Source organism: Brassica napus, chromosome A7 (assembly GCF_020379485.1).
Source record: "Brassica napus cultivar Da-Ae chromosome A7, Da-Ae, whole genome shotgun sequence".
Taxonomy (NCBI): Eukaryota; Viridiplantae; Streptophyta; class Magnoliopsida; order Brassicales; family Brassicaceae; genus Brassica; species Brassica napus.
In genome coordinates, this window is record NC_063440.1 from 11,795,591 (window position 1) to 11,814,718 (window position 19,128).

General features: G+C 31.7%; 3 long non-coding RNA genes across 3 annotated transcripts; 2 read left to right on the top strand and 1 right to left on the bottom strand.

Annotated features, from left to right (window-relative positions):
- The first annotated feature begins 2,847 nt into the window (after positions 1-2,847).
- LOC125576497 lies at positions 2,848-3,573 on the top strand. The gene is made up of 2 exons (XR_007314896.1): positions 2,848-3,186; positions 3,263-3,573. It is a non-coding gene; the product is annotated as an uncharacterized LOC125576497 (long non-coding RNA).
- A 3,605-nt stretch (positions 3,574-7,178) lies between these two features.
- Positions 7,179-7,651, bottom strand: LOC125576499. Its single transcript, XR_007314898.1, has 3 exons — positions 7,526-7,651; positions 7,405-7,453; positions 7,179-7,324 (listed from the first exon to the last, which is right to left on the bottom strand). It is a non-coding gene; the product is annotated as an uncharacterized LOC125576499 (long non-coding RNA).
- A 1,701-nt stretch (positions 7,652-9,352) lies between these two features.
- Positions 9,353-10,332, top strand: LOC125576498. Its single transcript, XR_007314897.1, has 2 exons — positions 9,353-9,483; positions 9,961-10,332. It is a non-coding gene; the product is annotated as an uncharacterized LOC125576498 (long non-coding RNA).
- Positions 10,333-19,128: the final 8,796 nt, after the last annotated feature.

Sequence of the window (19,128 nt, forward strand, 5' to 3'; positions counted from 1 at the left end):
TTAAAATTTAATGTGAAATATAAAAACCATAATTTAAGTTGGTGTTTGAAATTGGGCTTTTATTGTATTTTTCTTATATATATTGAAAACATTTTTATAATAGTTATTGGAAAATATGTTAGTAAAAATCAAATTTTGAATATATGTATATTTTGAATGAATTTTTGATATAAATCAATTTTAAATTATTATTTTGATTTGAATATATATATCAAGTAACATAGACCCATTACTTTTTAATATAATGTAATGGACTTCAAATTGTTTTAATAGCATAAGCCCATTATTTTTTTCCTAACTTAACTATCCATATGTCCAAACAATACTATTTTTTAACTACTATCCATATTGCCAAACAATCTCAATGTGTACTTCAACTTTAATAATATAGATATTTTGGTATTTCTTTGATTTGGACAAACAATATGTTACCTTAAATTTCTCTAACAATTATTTAGTCAGAGCTTTTACTTATTAGACCCATATTTTTTTGGAAACGAAAAAGTTATACCATATATATACGACGACATAAATTTAATTCACGAAAATATAATATCACGTACGCTTTATTATATTCTTCTCTAAATATGTCTCATTAACTGTATAATTAAGATAAATTTAAAAATTATATATTATGTTAATTTTATTTTATTGATAAATAACAATTTAGTATTTAAGATAAGTTTAAAATTATCAAAAACCCAACAAATCTTTTTTTTACTGCTCAACAAAAAACTTACAAATCTATACTATTAAATTAGTCAAAAACCTCTCAAATAAATCTTAAGTTTCACCAACTGAAAAAAATGTAACTTTTATAAAATACATAAAAATATAATGAAATGTTAGATTTGGGCATTTGGGTCTTCGGGTCAAATATAAATCGGTTTCTTTAAGGTATAAGTTCTTTGGGTCTTGGGCATTTATATCCAACTAGGTATTAAAATTTTTTTTGTTCATTCAGTTCCTTTAGTTCTAGGTCAGTTTGAGTAAATAATTCAAGTATCTGTAAAATTTACTATGTAATTTGGCTACGTAATGAGTCTAGCTCGGTTCGAGTATTTAGGACAAAAAAGTCTAAAGATTCTAAAAAAGCAAAAAATCAGAACACAAAAATACTCAAAATCAAACAAATACGAGAAATAACTAAATATCTAAAAGACCAAAATCTTACCCGAGAACCAAAAATATCAAATATTTAAAATATATTTTTAAAATTTGAAATTTTATCCAAAACCTGAAACTATAACAGAAAACGTGAATCCAAAATTTACAATAATATGTTTATACTGAGAACATATATGAATTACTCAAATATACATAATATGAACGAAACATTCAGGGTACTTTGGGTACCCGGAGTCCAACAGAGACCCGCAGGTCAAAAAAATCTAATAGGTACTTTTTCCCAATCCCGAACCTCAACCTGTATTTCGTATTGGTTTGGTTCGTTTATCAAATTTGGGTAAAATTTTTATACTTAAGAAAGAGTTACATAAGAGTGTATATAAAAAATCTCAAATAAACTTATTCACAAATTATATAATTTTAAACAAATTTTTGTATTCGATATAATACGACTTTATAACATAATAATACACAATATACTCAAAATACTATCTCATATCTAACTTCATATATAACTCATAAATCATGCGCTTTCGAAGCGCGGGTCATAATTAAGATAAGTTTAAAAATTATATTATGTTAATCAATATTATTAAAAGGGAAGGAATTTAAATAAGTCTACTTAAAAAATATTGTTTGGACCCTTTCATTAACTAATATTTTGGTCTTACTTTGATTTGGACAAACAATGTATTACCTTAAATTTCTCTAACAATCATTTAGTCAAAACTTTTATTTCTTGGATCCATATCTTTTTGTAAACGAAAAGATTATATCATATATATACGACCACATAAATTTGGTTCACGAAAATATAATATCACGTACACATTATTATACTCTTCTCTAAATATGTCTCATTAACTACATAATTAAGATAAGTTTAAAAATTATATATTATGTTAATTTTATTTTATTGATAAATAACAATTTAGTATTTAAGATAAGTTTAAAATTATCAAAACCCCAACAAATCTTTTTTTTATTGTTCAATAAAAAACCTACAAATCTATACTATTAAATTAACCAAAAATCTCTCAAATAAATCTTAAGTTTCACCAACTGAACAAATGTAACTTTCATAAAATGTACAAAAATATAATGAAAGTTTAGATTTGGGCATTCGGATATTCGGGTCTTCGGGTCAAATATAAATCGGCTTCTTTCAGGTCCAAGTTCTTTGTGTCTTGGGCATTTATATCCAACTAGGTATTTGAATTTTTTTTTGTTCAGATCGGTTCTTTTTAGTTCCATGTGAGTTTGAGTCAATAATTTAAGTATCTGTAAAATTTACTATGTAATTTGGCTACGTAATGAGTCTAGCTCCGTTCGAGTATTTAGGACCCTTTCATTAAAAAAATATCAAATATTTTAAAAATATTTTTAAAATTTGAAATTTACCCAAAACCTGAAACTATAACAGAAAATGCGAATCCAAAATTTACAATAATATTTTTATACTCAGAACATATATGAATTACTCAAATATACATTATATGAACAAAACATTTTAGATACTTTGGGTACTCGGAGTCCAACAGAGACCCGCATGTCCAAAAAATCTAATAGGTATTTTTCTCAATCCCGAACCTCAAACCTGTATTTCGTATTGGTTTAGTTCGTTTATCAAATTTAGGTAAAAAATTTATACTTAAGAAAGAGTTATATAAGAATATATATATAAAATCTCGAATAAACCTATTCATAAGTTTTATAATTTTAAATAAATTTATGTATTCGATATAATACGACTTTATAACATAATAATACATAATATACTCAAAATACTATCTCATATCCAACTTTGTATATAACTCATAAAATCCGCGCTTTCAAAGCGCGGATCAAAATCTAGTAGTTACCTTTATTTGTGTGTGAATCAAAGATCTTCTTCTCTCCATTTTTTCATTTTATTTTTCTGATCTGCGTTTCTTCTTCTTCTACTCTCGATGATCATCAACTCTTCACAAAAACATAATTGATTTCTATTCTAGTCATTCCTCCAATCGGAGCATCTGATGTTTTAAAGTATGCAATTCTCAGCTCCTTTTGTTTACGGTAAGAGTGAAGAAACCGAATCGATCGATCTCAATAGTATTTTGGTTGAACTAAGACAATTTTTCACTATCTGCAGGTGGTCGAGCTTTCAAGTCTACTCGATCCTTCGTCTTAACACCAGAAGGTGCCTGAATTCCACCAAGGTTCGATTATTTCTCACCAAAACAGCTAAAGAATCATCACCAACCCAGAATCAGACGATATGTTGATTGGAGAAGATGAACAGTAATCTTTATGTAGTATGTTCTATTCTATATTTCGTGGATTTAACAAATGGAATAGAATATATAATTCATGGTAATATAAACAGTTGTATGCCATCAATATGAATCAACTGGTCGAGAGTTTTATGAGGACAAAACTCTAGATCCAAAACAAAGATAATTTCTTCAGAGTTTTAAACTTGTAGCAAAATGAAGAAGATTAACTGTAATGTTGATGTGGTATGAGCTATCATATATTCCTCGACTTCCAAAAATAGAATAGAAATCAAAATTCATTTTAGTATAAATAATTTTGTTGGGATTCAATTATATTAAAAAAAATATTTCAGCGGTTAACGATTTGATGATTCAAAAAGTAACAATGAAGATATGATTCAGAATTGGAAAAGACGAATAATGATATGTATAGAGTATGTTATATTATATTTTTTTTGTTTTGTTTTATTCTGTTTGAGAAACATAGAATAGTTTAATATCTACTTCAAATGAGACACCATACCTAAACATATATATTAAAAAAAATTGATATGAATTTATTTGTCTAGAGTTTAAACTAGACTAAAAACTATAGACCTTCTCTCATATTTCTCCTCAAGCAACCCATACGTAATTGGTAATAGTATATAGTAAATAATATATTTTTCTATTTTAATGGCACATTATAGCCATTTTTAATAATTGATGGATGTGAATTTTTTTTTCTTCGTTGCATAATAGTCTTCTTGATTTTTCTAGTTAGGTTATTCCTATTGTAGGCTCTCTTTCACTATTGCAAGAAAATTAAACTGTTATCAGTTTGTGTTTTACTCCACACAAGTTATAGCGTAAACATAAAACTGAGTAGAAGATATAATAACAAACTAAACTACACGAAATGAAAACAACAAAGCCCAATTTTTTTTAAAAAAAGATTGACATAAAGTTACAACCATAAAATACATGATTGTCACTGAAATATTTTAAAATAAATAGAAATATAGTTATGGCATGAAGAAACTATGAATATCCAATGGTCAATGAAATTTGTATTTCATTTTCAGTAATTAATCTTTTGTTTTATAGTATTTTTTGTTGCCTGAATTTTTTGAATAACTAATCTTTTAAATATTAAAACTATGTAGAGCTAATATTCTCTAATGTTTTATTTACAAATTGTGCTATTAAAATATTTAAATGTTTAAATATTCTATAAATAAAATATTGTCAAACAATTTCTATCTAGGATACTAATTTGTTTGTAATTATACAAAAATAAATCGCTAATTTGTTTTGTTATATAAGATTATTTTTTTTAGCAAAAATAGATTACTTACCTTCTATTTTTATTATGTCTTTAGTTCTAAATGACATTATGAGTAAAACTTGTGCCCACCTTCTCTTTCAAAAACTCTTATAACTAGGTTTATTTTATATTAAGAAAACTCTGCAACAACGATATCCATAAAAACAACTTTGGCTAATAAGCTATATCAGTTAGTGAATAGTAGGGTGAGTGTGTCATGTATGTATAGCTTGTTGCTTGGCATCTCCTCTTCTTAACTCCAGTTATGGTTTCTCTCAATTCTAATACCATTTCATCTTGTAATAAATTTTTCCCTACGTCATTACATGTAGATAAACATGATCAGAACTTAACAAGTAACTGATGAAGCCTTGAGTCAGTGACTTTTTAATATCTTTTCAAATCATTCATCTTTAGACACTATTTAGTTTGTTCAAATAAAATTTCATACACTGTCAAGACATAAATTAACGTTTAACCAGTAGTAGAGTCTAAATTTTTATAAATTTTCAAACATAAGCAAAGGATAAGATAAAGTTTAAAGAGTCAATCAAGCCTTAAAAACAAGGATAAGTAGAAAGTTTAAAGAGTCAAGTCTTAAAAGAAGAGGATAGGAGAAATAGTAGGAGTAAAGTCATTAGACTTGTGGCGTATGCGCCTTCTTCAACCCATCATTATTTGCAACATTCAATATAGATTTCTTCTTCTTTTTCTCTGATTTCCTAAATGCACCCATCCTTGCTTTGGACTCATGAGCCCAAGATTGAGAGCGTGAGGAGAGAGGATTCGTCAATGGCCTCCTCCTACTGCGTCCTCGGACATTGTGAATGTTATGCGGTCCAACCTGAAAATGTAATAAACAAAAGCATTAGCCCAAAGATTCTCTACATATTCAATTATAAACATGTGGTTTACTCTAATCAAGTACAACAATAATACTTCAGAGTTATTCAAATTGGCAACAAAAGGGAGATCCAAAGCAACCACATCCTAAAACACATGTCAATTAAAACATTAGCTTACTCCAAACCAAATAGTCTAAACAAATTAACAATATGTGGTTGATACCGCATCATCGTTATTCAAATTGCTGGCAACAAGGGGGACATTCAAAATAACCACATCCTAAGACACATGTCAAGTAAAACATTAGCTACTCCAAACCAAATAGTCTAAGCTAATTAAAGATATGTGGTTGCCGCATCATCATTATTCAAATTGTTGGCAACAAGGGGGAGATCCAAAGAAACCACATCCTAAAACACATTTAAATAAATTAAAGACACGTGGTTGATACTGCATCATCATTATTCAAATTGTTGGCAATAAGGGGGAGATCCAAGACAACTACATCATATATACATGTCAAGTGAATCATTAGCTTATTTCAAAACCAACAATTCTCAATAAAATATGAACATGTGGTTGATACCTCAATCATCGTTATTCAAATAATTGGCAACAAGAGGGAGATCCAAAGCAACCACATTTTAAACACAATGTCAAGTGAAATATTAGCTTGTTTTAATACAATTATTTTCAATAAAAATATGAATATGCTGTTTACTCTGATCAAGTACATTAATAATACCTCATGATTATTCAAATTGTTGGCAAGGACAAGAAGGAGGAGTTCCAAAGCAACCATGTCAAGTAAACCATTAGCTTACTCCAAACCATATAGTTGAAACAAATTAAAGACATGTGGCTGATACCTCATCATCGTTATTCAAATTGTTGGAAACAAGAGGAAGATCCTTTGACAATCACATCATATACACATGTCAAGTGAACCATTAGATTATATCAAAACCAACAATTCTCAATAAAATATGAACATATGGTTGATATTTCATCATCGTTATTCAAATTGTTAGCAACAAGGGGGAGATCCAAAGAACCACATCCTAAACCCAATGTCAAGTGAACCATTAGCTTATTTCAAAACTAAATATTCTCAATAAAATATAAATGTGCGATTTACTCTAATCAAGTACAATAATAATATATCAGGGTCATTCAAATTGTTGATAACAATAACAAAGAGGAGATCCAAAGCAACCACATCCTAAAACACATGTAAAGTAAACCATTAGCTTACTCCAAACCAAATATTCTAAATTAATTAAAGACATATGATTGATACCTCATCATCGTTATTCAAATTGTTGGAAACAATGAAGAGATCCTTAGACAAACACATCATATACACATGTCAAGTGAACCATTAGCTTATTTCAAAACCAAAAATTCTCAATAAAATATGAAGATGTTGTTGATACCTCATCACCGTTATTCAAATTGCTGGCAACAAGGAAGAGATCCAAGGCAACCACATCCTAAACACAATGTCAAGTGAACCATTAGCTTATTTCAAAACTAAATATTCTCAATAAAATATAAATGTGCGATTTACTCTAATCAAGTACAATAATAATATCTCATGGTTATTTAAATTGTTGGCAACAATAACAAGGGGGATCCAAAGCAACCACATCCTAAAATACAAGTCAAATAAACCATTAGCTTACTCCAAACTAAATATTTTAAACAAATTAAAGACATGTGGTTGATACCTCATCATCGTTATTAAAATTGTTGGCAACATGGGGAGATCCAAGGCATTCACATCCTATACACATGTCAAGTGAACCATTTCTTATTCAAAACCAACTATTCTCAATAAAATATGAACATGTGGATTGTGCTTACCTCATGGTGGTTATTATCCTGATCGGTTGCAATGAGGGGAAGAATATCACTAAATAAACGATTCGAATCAATAACAAAACGAATATGAGCTAAGTAAGCAAAAGAAGAAGTAAAGATTTACTTGGAGGTGGAGCTTTCACCGATCAATCTGAAGTTTTCCAAGAGATGTGGTGAGGTCTTCCACCACTTTTCCTTTTTCTTTTTTATCATCCATTGTGATGATAGAACTTCTGAATCTGAATCAAAGTGAATCTCTTGAGAAATCTCAAAGTTAGAAGAAATTTTTTTAAGAGAGTAAAATAAGAGGAGCAAAACAAAACTCTATAAAGAAACGTTAGCAGTACATTTTAAGGATCGTTAAAGAGGAGAGTGACAGTCAAAGAAAGTTATGAGGATCGTTGGAGAAGAGAGTTAATGCCAGAGGAGGTTGTTATAAGAAAGTGTGTGTGTGTGTGTGTGGGGGGGGGGGGGGGGGGGGGGGGTTGTTTCAAATATCTGCAGAAGATCCTACACATGTCATCAGTCCTAGACTAGACTAGACTTTTTAGCGCTCCCAATACTTCTTTCACATTTCCTTCTAATTTCTTTCTCTCACTTTTTAGCGCTTACTCTCTCTCCCTCCTTTTCCCTTTCTCTCTCTTTCTCTCTATGTCCGTTGGTGCTCATCTGCCATTTCTTTGCTGCCGCCAGCTTTGTCTCCCCCTCTCTATTTCTCTTGCTCCCCTTTTCTGTTTGTCTCTCTCTCCATCTGCTTGTCTTTCTCTCTCGCTCCCTCTCTCTCAAGGTTTTATGATTGATGACTTTACTAGGCATGTTTATCTGTCCTAAACTTAGATAAAATAAACAAATTTAAGTTCAGACCACACCTTCAAACATATTCTGGTTTATTCATCATATGACTGGTGATTATATACCGTGACAATATTTTGTTTCACTCTAGTAAATGTATAGACTGAGTGTTTCGTTATGTGAGTTGGAGAACATGCATTCATTCCCATGTGTTAAAAATTATAATACTAAATAGTTTAAAAATCGACAACCAAAAAGGCAAGAGTTAAAAGTTCTACATTTTGCACATAAAAAAAAGTTAATACATTATTTGTCATTTTAAATATTTATTAAATAAATACATAATACTTTCTGAGTGCACTTTTTGAATTGGAGATGGATCTCTTAATTGTGAGATGCAAAGCTCTAATTACTAATGAAGAGGAGATTAGTGATCTTCTTTTTTCTTTAGTTGGAGTGTGAGTTTGTCTAAGCTTGAACTGTGATTGAACGTAAGAGTGAGATGTGGCATATGAGATCATTGGTAAGCTAAGTTGTTTGGTTAAGATAGAGAAGTACCTTCTTAAGTTGCTTGTTTGATTGTTCCTAATTCCTTTGGTTTATGAGAACTCTGTCCTGATTAGAATGACCTTTCTAGTGTATGAGTTACCGAAGGAGCTACTACAACAACAGAGGAAGCTAAGGAGGAAATGGCCATTCATACAACGTCACTGTTGTCTCTTAGCTTCTCTGCCTTTGGCTTTTGGGTGCGTCTCCTTAATTTTCTCAAAGCCTTTTTTCGTGCATTTTTTAGTCTGTGAACTTTTTCTGGCTGCTAGTGTCTCCGACATGTGAAGTAATGATCATTTTTCAATCAGTCATTGTCTGATAGCCAAACATATGTACATATTCATCCAAACAGCATGAACAGTTACTAGCTTTTAAATTGATCATGCATGTGGTTTCTTTCTAATTTATCAAAGATTCTTCCTCTTCTATTTATGAACCGGTTTGGGCATAGTACCAGAAGTAGACAAGTTCAGGGCCGGATCTGGGGACAACCGAATAAAACATTAGACTCGGCCCCCTAAATTTTTAGAGATTTTTTGCATAGATTTAAGTCTCCAAATATTGACTCTGGTCCTCAAATTTTTTAGAGTTCTTAAGAAATGTTTTAAGCCTCCAACTTCTCAGATCCGGCCCTGGACAAGGTTAACACCGAAACCGGCAATCATATAGTAGAAGTAATCAAACGGCTGGAGCTGCTAACTACGGTTCTTTTCCAAATCGGTTCGTGAAAATAAGCAAAAGGTATTCACTTTTTATGTCCTTTCTGATGAGATTAGGCTTCGTGAGATGCAAAGCCTCTAACTTGATATGAAGGACGAGAAGTGATCTCGTTGGTGTGAGATAGCGTTTCATTTGTGAAGGAGTCAGAGCTTGTCTAAGCTTGAGCTGTGCTTGAACATAAGTGGGAGATGTGGTATTAATTCATTAGTAAGTTAAGTTGTTTGGATAAGTGCATTCTTAAGTTTGGTTGGTTGATTGTTCAATATATTGTTCTTATGGTTTTTGAGAACTCTGTCGTGGTTACAATAAGCTTTGTAGTTTTCGAGTATATGAGTTGCTAACTAGATTTTTTCAATAGTAAATGTTTGGACATGTTTCTGAGTGTCTCGTTATGTGAGTTACAGAACATACGATCCTTTCCATGTGTTCTCTTGAGAAATTTATCATTGTTTTTCTTTCTTTCTGTGGAATTGATGTTGTTCTGTATGAACTTTAAAGGATGAGTCAGTGAGGGAAGGAGAGGTGGTCCATGATCAGCAGGAACAAGCCTATACTCAGGTGTAAGGAGGGAAGTCAAAGAGAGATTATCAGACCAGAGAGGTCAACGAGGTGCTCGAAGAGGCTATTCCAAGTTAGGGCTAAGTAGCAAGCATTCGGCCACTGGCCCCACTGCACTAATTTGTGACCATTAAAGACAGTTTTTAAGTGTTGGTCACATATTTAACGTTTTCATATATTATGGGTAATTTGTGAATACATTTTTACGGCCAGGCTTTTTCATGTCAGGATAATGGGCTAAATTGCAATATTGTTGTACTGAATAACTTACTTTATTTTTGATGTTAATTGACAATATCGGTGTAAGAAAAATACAATTGATGGAGATGGAGTATAGCGGACAATGGACAACATGACATGATGCTTTCTTTGCCTTTGGTTGTCAGTTTGCTTTTTATTCATATGTAGCAATCTATATATAAATTCGTAATCCCTTAACGGCAAGCTTTTTCCTCCTCCTCGTTTGCAACTTCCTCCTAAGTCCTAACCATGGAACACTACATGTCGTGTACTACCGTCAAGAGGTCTTGGAGATAAAAGGCGTCGCACTTGAGTATTCAGTAAATAGTTTTTTTTTTTGACTAAAGAATTCAGTTAACAGTTGGTATCTAATAAATTACTTTTGGGTAGTGATATAGTATAAGTAAGTTGTTTTGCAGGTACAAAAAAAATCTATTTATTTATAAAAGGGAAGTGCATTCTTAAGTTTGCTTGTTTGATTGTTCTTGTGGTTTCAGAAAACTCTTTCCTGGTTAGAATAACCTTTGTAGTGTTCCTGTTGGTTTGAGATAGAGTTTCAATTGTGAAGGACGCAAGTTGTCTAAGCTTGAGCTGTAATTGAACATAAGAGTGAGATGTGGCATGAGGGCATTCGTAAGTTAAGTTGTTTGGATAAGATGGAGAAGTACCTTCTTAAGTTGCTTGTTTGATTGTTACTATGGTTATGAGAACTCTATCCTAGTTAGAATAAGATTTGTAGTGTTTTACTGTATGAGTTGTAAATTTATTCTGGGTTATTCATGTGGCTTGTGACAACAAACCGTGACAATATTTTTGTTCACTGTAGTAAATGTTTGGACATGTTTCTGAGTGTCTCGTTCTGAGCCACAGATAGTCAAACTATGATTTAGTTAAAATGGCTCTGGAGTAAGATAGCAACAAGCCAATCTCACACATGTGCTTTGCTTTCGTAGCTCTTCTTTCTCTTGACAAGGTATGTCTCTCAATTCACACAATTAGTCTTTTCACTTTTGTTGACTTTTGTCTATTCCTTTCTCCACCCTTTTTGTCCTTTTCCTCTTAATTTTCATAAACCCTGTTTTGTCTTTGGTCTGAAAATCCAAACACTACTACCACTTCTGCATTAAAGGAGATAGCTTGTTTTGTTTTGTCCGTTGTTTAGGGCTCTTTACAAAATTAGACCAAAAAAACTTAGAAATGGGTCATATCATATTTAATTAGAAATTTTAGAGAAATCAATTGGTTAAACAAGAGCTGTGTATTGGGGCTTTGACGCTTTGTACTGGTGTGAAAACTTTTGGTGACCCACAACAGTACTTGTTTAGTCCATTGATTGCAACTTACACAATATTAATATCCAGGGTATATACAATTTGATAGTCTATTACCAAAAATAAAATAAAATCGGACACGTGATTTGATTCAGCGATCTCCACTTTATCAATCAGATTCACATCACATTACCAATGCATTTACAGTGTCGAGTTCTTTTAAGTGAATTTATTTTGTTCACAGGATGGTAGAAACTATCTACGTAAGAATATAATAGTAAGTTTTTTCTTTGTAAAGAAGAATATAAAAAGTTGAGAAAAAACATTGGTTCACAAAGAGATTCGAACAAACGTGGATACAGAGTCTAGAAGCTAAATCACATCTCGTTACGTTAGAAATCTTTGAACATTTCAGTCGAGATTCGATCTTAGCCTTATGGCTTTTAGTGTATTTACATAATTTTTTCGAGTAATTGCACTAATAATCAAAAGAAAATATCATGTAACGAGAAATATTATTATGCTTCTAACAGTAAGATAAGGTGAAAAATCGAAATAAACAAAACACAGTTTGGTGACAAATGTCTCATCGTTGCATCTTGTTGTGATCAGATTAAATTTTCAAACCCCAAACGAAATCTAGTACCCTTGTTTTTTTTTCAGTATCATTTAATTGGGAACTATATTTGGATTCACGCATATAATTTGTCATGTATATTTATAAATTCAAATTTATATGAAATTATATAATTTGGTACAAAGTCTTCGAGGAGTAAGAATAGTATTCTCTTGTGTTTGTATTGTTGGTCATAATTATTTGTAAGTTTATCGTTTTGTGTATTTTGTTAATAATAAGTTGAGGTTTTGATTAATTTTGAAAATGTATCCGCCACGACGGAGAATACATTCAAGTTTGCTTTTTTTTGGTCAACGATTTTTTTTTTTTGTGCACCAAACGATTTTCTTTCAATCATAAAAAATAATACACAGTTTTCAACATTTACAGTTTTCAATTGCCTCTGTAAGAATAGTATTCTCTTGTGTTTGTATTGTTGGTCATAATTATTTGTAAGTTTATGATCGATTTTGTGCATTTTATTAATAACTAGTGGTATTCCGGCGCTACGCGCCGGGTTTATATGTTTTATTTTTTAATAATTTTCAAATGAATTCAATTTTTTTATCTATTTAATTGATAGTGGTTAGAGATAGTAGTTTATTACTTTATTTTAAAGTTGTTTATGTCAAAAATGAATAGTATAAGTGGTTTCACTGATCGATTCAATAAAAATAGAATAAATAGTTGATAACTGCACCAAAATAAATATAGTTGAACTTAAAACATAAAGTAAAATTGATGTTCCAAAAAAACATGTAAATGCATGTGTTTGTTTTTGTTTATGGGAAAGTTCACATGTATGTCATAATGAAATTAAAATTTTGGAAAAAGATGACATAGACAATTTAGTATTATTTTTATCGTAAAAGAGCGATGTAATTTTTTAATTCGTAAGAGATATAAATCTCACATATATTACTTATTTAAATTAATAATATGAATATTCCCTATATTTATGGTAATTAATACTTTCCATATTTTGTGAATTATAATAATTTGTGAATTATAATAATTCTAATTTTTATGCATACTATACACTCCATTAAATTTAAATATTTTTTTTTCATGCATAGTATTATTTAACGATCGAATATGAATATATAAATAATTTTATTTTGAAAAAATTATTTATTATATTGTTTTACATAATAATGATATCGGATCGTACATATTTTTAGATTTTTACTGGTTTTCTAAAATTTTTAATTAAAATTATTTTTACTAAATTTGAACCGGATTATACACAGGTCACTGGATCTATCGATTCGCGGGTCTTTCGGATAAGAAAATCAAATAGTATAATAGAACAATTTTTTTGAAAATTCAAATAGAAAAACTTGAAAGTTATTATTTTAAAATAAAAGTTATAAACTCAATCGAATTTTATTAGAATAGTAAAAAGTTATCGGCGTTTTTAGAGAGGGATCAAAATCTAGTTCTCTTATAAAATAATAGCAGTGGTGGTATCTCTTAGTGATCTTGTTTGGATGACATATTATTGTAGACTTAATAACTCCCACTTAGTTGTTTGTAGAGGGGTGGGTGAGGTAACAGCTGAGTAGCTCATAATTGAGAGTTTGTGTTCTTGTCTATTTATTGTGACCCTTTTTTGGAATACGCTAAGTTCTTATGAGGGCTTATGGCAGCCCTAACGAAGAAGACCCATGGGTGAGTGGAGCCACTTATAGGTAAATTACATTGTGTTTGTAGGTTTGTTATATTTTCCTGTAAAATTTTATGCTATTTCTCATACAATTAAGTTATAATATATGCGGGACGTAGTCAAAAACACGTCAAAACACACACAAACGCACAAACATTAAACCAATATCTTTATGTGTACTTTTGAATGTTTCTAGTGACAGGGGAATGTAAACCCATGAAGAAAAAATCACAGAAGAATTGCAGGAACGTATTTAACGATATGAAAACAATAAGGAAGCTGTTTTGTAAATGCATATTGTCCTTCTCATGAAAAAGCTTGTCAATACAAAGCTGAGTCTGTAGAGATTCATAGTGAAATAAACTAACAACAGTCGTTTGTCTTAAACATTTGCGGGGTCTCAGAGACAACATTTCGTAGCTATGTGCGTCTCTGTTTTTAGATTCCTGGCTTGTGAAGTATGGAAAGATATCTGGTTGAAAAGGCTCTGCAGCTTTGACCTGAAAATTGATGAACAAAACTATATGAGATAAACAACGAACTATCTATGTAGATCTACGGTTCAAGTTGGTTACTCACAGAGACCATAAGCTTATCCACAAGTGTCTAAGATAAGGACATTTGGTAGAGGCGGTAAACTCAAGGCAGCCATTGAAGAACAACATCCTGGAAGAAGATCAAAATCAAGCAAAGGACCACTGTGGAGTAACTCTAATGGAGAAATGTGCCAATCTCCCACATTTTCAGTATCTAAATTATACATAAATAGTATATATAAACCTGTGAGCGTGTGAGTTTGGTTTGGTGCAGGTGGGCAGAGTGATATACCTATTTAGATATATATTAGTATATAAAAATAGAATTTAACTAATCGTATTATTAAAGTCTGACCTTTTTTTTGTTAGCAAAAAAAAAGTCTGACCTTTTCAAGATCTAAACGATTGCATTTTCAGGACTTTATCAATTGGCCCTTTGGTTGTGTCTTTCCCTTTTCCATCACTTTTTTCTTCTAACTGAGCGTGTCTTGTTGAGATGCACTGACAATCTGGTTCATCTCAGGTGTCCAGTCCAAAGAATAAACCTGTGAATCCACACATGTTAACGTTAAAAAGTTGGGATCTTTACCAAATCCTTCAAAAATGAAAACTATTCAAATCTTAAAGAACGTTCAGACTTAAACTCCAGACTTAAACTCCTCCACGAATGAAGCTTTAAGATTGGCTGCACTAAACACTTAATCACAAGCTACAAAACTCCATAAAGATGCATACTTGGATGAATAAAAAGATATACCTTGCAGTGGAGGATTAAAAAGATATATTTGCAGAATATATGTAACCAATGAGATGAAACTTCTCACTCACCTTTCTGGCAATAGTTTGAAACCAACAACCGTCACTCGGTGGCAATAGTTCACATCCTGTAGTCCGTCTGTAAAATCAGCTGAGTGGTGGGAGACAGCCATCGACATTGCGTCCCGAACAGCTCCCACATCTGTGTCTGAACTCTGAAGCTGTCTCCAGCTTCTACGCTGCCATTAACGTCCACGGCTTGGCCTCTGTGTCAGACCTCATCACTCAAAACTGCTTCTACAAAGATCTCGTCCTCTCATCACTCTAGAATATAGATAAACATAGAATGTATATATTAAAACAGGTTTACAAAATATTTGAACTGGTTTATACCATTAAACAAAATTAAAAAAAAAATTAAAAATACAACACTAAACCTAATCCAGAGGCCGCCATCTTCTTGTTGAACTCTCCACCGCTGGCAAACTTGAACGTCATGCCTCCTCCTTCGCCTTTTCATCCCGCCTCTTCCGCTGTCTGTTCGTCCAGCTTCGTCCACCTCGCTTCCTCCACCTCGTGAGTTCTCCGTCCTCCTCCATCAAGCTTCTCTGCCTCCTCCAACTTTCTTTACCAAGACAAAAACAAATCGAAATCAAAACTCACAGAGAGAGAGAGAGAGTGAGAGAGAGAGAGAGAGATGTAACCGTGACAGAGCGAGGCACGGGAGAGAGAGAGATCCGGCATGGCAGAGAGGAGAGAGGAGACTGGTGGTGGCTCTCGCCTTCTCTAGAGCGAGGCACGGGAGAAAGAGAGAGAGAGATCCGGCATGGCAGAGAGGAGAGAGGAGACCGGTGAAATCGGAAGCGTTAGAGATACCGATTAAGGGAAAAAAAAACAAAAAACCGTAACCAATTAAACGCCGACACGTGGCGACATATGCCCACCTCTAAAAAATGACGTGGCTGCAGGAGGTGGGAGAAAACTCTCCTTTATTATTATAGATAAGTTTTCATTGCTTCTTTTTTTTTTGGTCTACGCTTTTCTTTTATTTTATGCACCAAACGATCTTCTTTCATTCATAAAATTTAATACACAGTTTCAAGATTTAAACAAGCAAGACCAGCTTTTACCAAGGAATCTGCTAACTCATAATCACTACGGGGAATGCAGTAAAGTTAGGAGACTGAAGAGAGTAGTAAGGTATCGATCTAATGTCACATTGACACTTGCAATCCCGTTCACATCCGAGAAAGGGATTTTGATTAGTTTGTAAATTTTTTATTAGTATACATAGATACATACTGGGATTACCTATGCTCACTTTTTACACTTGTATATAAACTCCCCTTGTACATTACATTCAATAATTAATCAAGATAAATTTTTAATTTGGCTTACTCTTAATATAGTATTAGAGTCAGGTTGCCAACAACCATGTGTTCTACGAGAGAACTAAACATACTGAGGTTGATTGTCATACCATCCAAGATCAAGTCAAGAAAAGATTCATCTCCCTTCATCATGTTACAACGTCTAATCAACATGCTGACATCTTGACTAAGGCCTTGCATCCAGGTCCCTTCCATTCATTGTTGAATCGCGTGTCTCTTTCAAGTCGATGTCAGAAAATGAATATTACTCCCTTGTTTGTAACTTTGTATCAGTGACTTCCCTAAAACTATCTTGTCTGTTAAGCCTTTTTCAGAAAAAAAAAAAAACTATCTTGTCTGTTTCAGGTATTTGAATAGCTACAAGTTTTGTTTTGTTTTCTAACGTATATTATATAATATAATAGAGTACTGGCCAAATAGTTATGGCTGAGGACAAAATAAATGCATCGTTACATACACCTTCATATATTATATCGCCAGTTTTCCAAATCTAGTTATTTCATATGTACAGTAGTTGATATATTCCAACAATTAATATTACAGTGCAAATGTGTACACATCAACGAGAATTTGTAACAGAATCACATGAGGCCTCATACACCCTAGGTTTTCTATTTTATTTTCTGTTTTCATAAAAAAAATTGTTCAAATGTTCATGTTTGGATCGGTCAGGTAAATTTGTAAACATGTCAGTATTTGCACAGATCACCAAATGTTACAATTTGGTAGCAGAACAACTGCTTTGGGTCATGTTCAAGTGTAATCTTCACTTCAAAAGCTTCCATGCATCATATGTATCAAAATTTCACAAAAAGTTTGGCCAATTAAGGTTTATTCTTACTTTTAACGAAAGGTTTTCAATATATTTCCTTGTTTGTATTTAGTATTTAAATCATATACTGGTGGAATTTAAAAGACGATTAATTTCACAATTAAGATCAGTTAGTATTAGGCAAACTAATAATATACCAACTTTTTTCTTTTAAAAAAGAAAACTTTAAGATACAACTTGTTTCCATACTAAAATTTTGCTTGTTTAATTTGATTTTTTTGGTTATAGTATAAATGTATAAGTTTTGAGATTTTTCCTTCAGTCAAAGCTATTTAATTAACACCGTTATAGCTCAAATCTTTAACAAATATAACGATTGTAAAATGGTTCAAAAGTTTTCAGAAAATATAACCATTGTTCTGATGATAGTACATATAATTCAAAGAACTATATTTGTATATATTATAATTGGTAATATCCTTAGTGTCAAAATAGGTACAATTAAATGCCACGTACATAATTGTAGGTTTTGAAACCATTGTTCAGAAGATAGTACATATAGTTCTTTCTCATATAACCCTCTCATCAATATATATATGAGAAATTTAATTTCTTTACTGGGCCTCTGCATGCGTACAAAATACCTACGTAACCTCTTAAATTAATTTTGTTTAAGCAATACATATATGATTTTATGAATCTAAAGTAAAAAAGGTTTCTTCTTTTTTTTTCTTGATCTATGTGGCCGACGTGGAGTCAAGTTCGTGGGAAATCATTACATTTTGAGAGATCAACTATATAATAAATATCTTTAAACTAACTAGGGTCGGTGTCCGCGCTTCGCACAGATTACATGTTTAATAAAAGTCCAATTCAATTAAAATTGGGAGTTTTGAAGTTTCTGAAAGGATAAGTTATGTTTTGTTTATTTTATAATGCGAAGACGTTGGAAGCAGTGATCATTTTAAAAAAAAAAAAAAACAGTAAGTTTGAATAATAAATTGTTTTGAGGAATTCAATATTCGTAAGAGAAAATAGTATTTGAGTGTACCTATTTAATTGACGTAGGAAGCGGTAACGTAAATTTTTTAAAAGTTGGCTGGTGTCGTTTGCTATGAGGCTTAGGATAACAGTTTATTTCTCTTCTGGAAGCGTTGTATGATACCAATATCGTTGTCAAAGTAGAAGCGCGATCCATGTGTGGTTGTGAGTGATAGTTTTCCAGAAAACGTCAAATATTTGTAAGCATTTATTTTGACATAAACTTTATGTTTAGTTTATTACCTTCATGTAACCGTGGAATGATACTTGGTTTTTCCTGGTATATATGTGATTTAACTCCCTGAAATTAGACACCTCATTGTCCCATAAAGTTCGACGTACCAATTTCGATCTACAAATAATTATTTTATTATATTTTGTTTAGTTGTAAACCAATTGTTATTTAATAAAAAGTTAATACATGTCTAAACACAATCCAATGATGATTTTTGAATCTGTGTAGTGGTTATATAAATCACTTCTTTGGATGAGGCATATGCGGCCAACAACGTCTGTAGGAATAATTTGGTTTTAGGGACAAAAATTTAGTATTTATTTGTATGTGAGAGAGTTGTTGTTTTTTTTTACCTGGGAGGAAGTTGGTTGCATTTGCTAAGCTGATCAACGGGTGGTAGCGTTGGGGCCAAAATATGTATGAAGGGATCGGTGGAATGTTTTCTTAAATCAGTGTAATAATTATTGTCTCATTGATATTAATTATGTATGGTTGAACGGTAAGCATGTACCGTTGGTTATTGGGAAGAAGATTAAAATATCTAATGTGATAAATTTTTCCTTCCTCGAAGTGTTGGTAGATTG